The following is a 5,303-nucleotide window of genomic DNA, read 5'->3' on the forward strand; positions in this document are numbered from 1 at the left end:
GGAGGTTTTTTTAATAGTTTGAACCTCATAGACCTCCTGAAATATCTCAGGGACTTCCAGGGGTCCCCAGACCATACTTTGAGGACCACTCACCCAGACAAAGCATCTAAAGTAGATATGGTGAGTTATCTTCCTTGGAGCCAGTTCCACTTTCCCCCTTCCTCCTTCTGAAGAAAGCCCTGATTTTTAGATATTGACCGGTCCATGCAGACCACTACCAGGAAGAAAGTTGGTTCCACACTGAGTCCCAGGGTCAAGTTCTAGTCACCTCAAGCTAATTAGAAGATTCCCTTCCACTGACTGTAGTCACTGGTTCAGGGGAGGACATGTGACCTAGGAGGACTTTTGCTTGGGATACTGAGTTGGAAATGGTTTCTCTCTTCCTCTGGAGGGTGCCCTATAAAAACGTGAGAACTGGAACTACTATAATCTTTTCACTACCAGTCCATGGATAAAGCCATCACAATAGGCAGGACAGTACTTGAATTCAGTCCTTAAATCAGGACTTCTGGATAAATGAGCCAGTAAATGTGCTTAATGTTAATGTCAACTTGAATTAGAATTTGCTAGATGAAGTTAAAAGCATCCAGCAGATATAGTGTCCAAATGATGTGAAGCTAACAGTATTTCATCCTCCCCACAGTCAATACACTTTGCATTTGCTCTGAGAACATCAAGAGATAAGATCTTCGCAGACCATTGAAATAAGATTACTTTATTTTTTCATAATATACTTAATACAAAGAGCTGGCCCAAGTACTCTGGCCTACACACATCAGCACTGGGCCATATAGAACAGTAAGAAGGGAGCATTGTTTTACAACAGTTAAGTGTCCTTGTAAAACATCCCTTCTATTCCTTTTGTGTCTGATTTTCAGTGAACTCTAAATGGCATTCTAGATGAGTTTGACAGAGGAAGTGTTGGGTTGTCATTACTAACAGATAAGGTGTGGCTGTCACCTAAATCTAGCTTGGATTTCACCAGCAGGATTTTCATGGGGCCTGATATTTAATACATATGTATGTTTTGGTGTGACTTATCCAATTCCTGTTCCAACAGTTAAGAAATTCAGGGAGCAGACACTATACACTACTCCCTTTAGAAAAAAAAAAACTAAGTTGATTAGAACATGGGTGATGTTTTAACAGTTACACCATGCTTTATCTCAACAACCCAGGGAAAGATGACAATTGAGGAATTATTATGCCCATTTCCCAGATGGAAAACAGGAGACCCAGTGACTTGTTTAAGGTCTTGAACAATCAGAAAGTGATAGAGTTTGGGCTTAGAGACACTAGATTCTAAATCAAAGCCTTACTTAGGATTACCTCTAACATATCTTCACATAAGATTAAGATAACTGTCAATTTTTTTTTCAGCTCTTACAATGGGCCAGGTACTAAAGCCCATGAGGTCTGTGCCATTATTATCCCCATTTTACAGATGAGGAAACTAAGGCCCAAAGAGGCAAAGTGACTTACCCAAAGCCACCTGACTAGCCAGGGTTCCAACCCAAGCAAGTAGCACTTCAGAACATAAGCTCTCAACCACTTTGCCTAATGCCACTTCAGCAAGAGTGGAGTCGCCTGCTTTACACAAGATGGCTTATAGCTGCCCAGACCCACCAGTTCAATAAGGACAGAACTCATATTTAACAACACAAAGTACAAAGGATTATCCAATAATTTTTCTTGTTCTGAAATTTGATCATACAAAGATCAACTGCCAAGGCTTAGATAACATCTTATTAAACTCTCCTGAAATTTTTATTGTAACAATAATTGTAACTCAATTTGACCTGTTCTGACAGACATTCTTGCTTGCTTAGCCAACAGTCATTCCCTGTCCCCCACCACGCACACATACACACACACACACACACACACACACACACACACACACACACACCTCCATTCCTCCCATAATGGCAAAGCCCACCTCTCATAATAGAGAGTGAGAAATGAAGACACCACCTGCCTGCATTCCTTGACTTTTTGCAGCTAGGAAGGGCATGGGTATATGTCGGGATCTTGGCCAATGGGCTCTGATGAGAAGACATACGGCGCCTCTAGAAGAGGTGTTTTTCCATGATAAAAAAAAAATGCATGAGTAAATACCACCTTTTATATGGTGGGTTGGCAGTGCCTGACTGATATCCAGAATTAGCACAGCCATCTCATAATCATGCTGACTATAGTGATGTAGCTGGCATGGAGGATGGCAGAATGGAAAGACAGAAAGCGCCTGGATCCACGCGGAGCTGCTGAACAATCCTGAGGCTGCCCTACCTGTGGCCTTCCCCTTAGGGAAGATAAGTGTCCTTGTAATTTAAGCCACTTCAGCCTGGCCACTGTCTTACTTGCAGCCAGAAGTATCCTAACTCTCAGGTTTCAAGAGGCAGTGCTATAGAGAAAGAGCTCTGGATTCTTGAGTCAAATGACCTGGGTTCCAATCCACTTACTTGTCATGTGACCCAAATTGCTTACTCTCTCTGAGTCGCATTTTCTGTAAGTTTGAGACAACACCCAAAGATACAACATTAATAAAATGGACATGAAGCAGAATAGTTATGAAAACCACATGAGTTAATGTGTATACATCCACATCAACAGCAGTGTTTTACCCTATGTAATTGGTTTCAGGTAATCATTAAACTATACACTTTTTTTCCTTTTTTACAACATTTCTTTTTTTTGAATTTTATTATTTTTTTAAATTTTGTTTTATTGCTTAAAGTATTACAAAGAGTTAAACTATAGACTTTTAAACTGAAGCCATCCATCTAACCCAGCTCCCTTATTTTACAAAAAGAAACATTGACTCCACATGTCAAATGACTCCCTCAATGCCACGAAACTGGTTGGTAACATCACTACACCACACAGCTCCTGATTCAAAATCCAGTGTTGTCATGCTAGCCTCATGCTGGTAGGTAATGAGCTAGATTAAGTATTGGGCACTCATTTATTCAGCAAGTGTTTAGTGAACACATACTATATGTCAAGTACGATCTATGTATCGGGGACTCCTTAATGAACAACGATAAAATGTTCTTATTCTCATGGATTTAATAGTCTAGAAAGGGAAGGATCAAATCTGCATCTAAAAATATTTATTGAGGGACTACTATGTGCTAAAAATTATACTAAGATTTTTATTCAAATCCACATCCAAATTCCCAATAATATCTACTGTGCTTACCAGGCTTTGCCAAAGAACAAATAATGTTAAGAGCCTGCTACATTTTACTCAATAAAAATCAGTATTAAATATAAGTTTATTAGAAGAACTTGTAAATAACCATGCTGGCATCTGAAAACGTGGGTAGGATGGGGAAGATGGCTAGACCTCCCCTCTACTTGAAGCAGCAAGGCTGAGTGAGAGGTCAGAACTAAGTCATGTCCTACGACAGTCTCCAGACTTCCAGGGTTGGCTCAGTCGGAAAAACCCAGGAGGGAGCACTCAGGGACTCCTCCCCTTCTCCAGGCCTGCCTGGTGCCCTAGACGCCCCTTTGACTCGCTGTCCATTCGGAATTCTTCCACATCACCGAGAAGAAACAGTCACACAGAAGTGACACATGGGACAGCACCCCAGGCCCTGCAAAAAGAGACTGCGCAAGTGGCTTTCAGCACCTCCTACTGGAACTGGCTATCAGGCTGCTGAAACTGGGCCTTTACGTTATTTGTTTGAAAGTTTTCCTTGTCAAAATATCATGAAAATTATATAATTTGGAAAACAAATATGTAAAAGCTGTTGTTTCCCCCAAAAAAATCCATAACCCACATTTTGCGTAGTTATGAAAGGAGAATGTGTGACACTGTTCAGGAGTCCATACACTCCATTAACTTGGTGATCCCTTGGAACAGAGGGAAAAGGAGGAGGACTAGAGGAAGGAAGGAGGAAGGAAAGGCAGATGGCTTCCCCAGGGCATGTACTGGTGACTCCAAAAGATTTCTTTTAAAGCATTTTGTTCTCACTCTAAACAAATGGCAAGTTTTTGTGTGACCTTCTACCCAGAAGTACAATTTTAATTCCTGGGTTTGGAATGCTCTAGGAAGATATAAGTTCTATGATATCAAAATAAAATTTTTAATTTCTTTTAACTGATTAAATGATAATCACCATTTGGGGCAGAGGGGGGAGAATAACATGTGCCACCAAATGAAGCATTTGATTTTTTATTTTAAGTAATGCCGAAATCAACATTTTAGATCATAGCATTTCAACCACTTTGGCATCAGTTGGCCCGTACAAAGTCTAACTTTCCAAACTGCTATTAGACTGGCTATAACTTTGTTTCCCAAAACACCAGACAATAAATACATGTCCTTTGAGGACTACCTATCTATCTTAAGGAAGACCTAGTCCAGAACCAGAAAAGATATAAAACAGTGGCATCAACTCCAAGTGGAACAGAACAGGGCAGACAGAGGGCTGACAGAGCAAAGGAGAACTCCACAGCCCCACTCCCTGCTGCTGGCCCCTGTTAGCTACATATTCCGTGTGGGTTAAAAGACTTGAACATCCACTTTGGACTTAAAGTGCACAAAGTACTATCTCTGGATCACAAGACAGTACATGCCAAGTGGTTCTGTGCAGCCCTGTGGCAGCAGAAAAACTGCCTATCCTGCTAATCTTTTTATTAGTAACTTTAGCTCAGAATGAAATTCAAGATCCTCCAAACAAAATTCAGGGGAGCCTACTCTCCTGGGAGATCACCACATTCCTGCCTTGAAATTGTCCAGCTGTTAGCTTACAGATTAGCTGCTGGCTGCCTGTCACCAGCTCCCACTAGGAACAAAAAAGGGGAAAGACCTTTCATTCATTCATTTATTCATTCTTGGTTAACACAGCCCTGGAAGGGATTCCTATGCTGGGAGATACTGCCCCCATTCACCTTTCACCAGAACTGCAGAGGGTGCCTAGTACCTGAAGTTCAGTCCTGAGCTACACTGAAGACCCAGTCTGTGAGAAAAGGAAATGCCAGGGCAAATAGATTTTAAAGTCAGAATCAAATAGTGCTGAGTCCTAACACGACCTTTCCAAACTGTACACTCTGGGTCGTGGGAGAGGGCACACACCTGCCTACATATACACACATTAGCAGCACACACACACACACACACACACACACACACACACACACATCCTTGCAGCTCATAACAGCTCTCCTGCAAACCCAAAGGCACTTACTATGGGAGGATGGAGCTGCTAGCAAAGCTGCCTTCCCCCAAACAACTCACTCTCTCCAACTTGGGCAGGAGCGAATGTCCACCGATAATACTTCAAGGGGTGCTTTTT

The 5,303-nt window shown here is 41.6% G+C and overlaps 1 protein-coding gene across 2 annotated transcripts in view; it reads right to left on the bottom strand.

Annotated features, from left to right (window-relative positions):
* FRMD3 (FERM domain containing 3) overlaps nucleotides 1-5,303 on the bottom strand; it is a 231,118-nt gene that overhangs the window by 224,708 nt on the left and 1,107 nt on the right. The gene's annotated exons all lie outside the window — the stretch shown is intronic.

The sequence above is a fragment of the Myotis davidii genome, unplaced genomic scaffold (genome assembly GCF_000327345.1).
Source record: "Myotis davidii unplaced genomic scaffold, ASM32734v1 scaffold98, whole genome shotgun sequence".
NCBI classification, from domain to species: Eukaryota; Metazoa; Chordata; class Mammalia; order Chiroptera; family Vespertilionidae; genus Myotis; species Myotis davidii.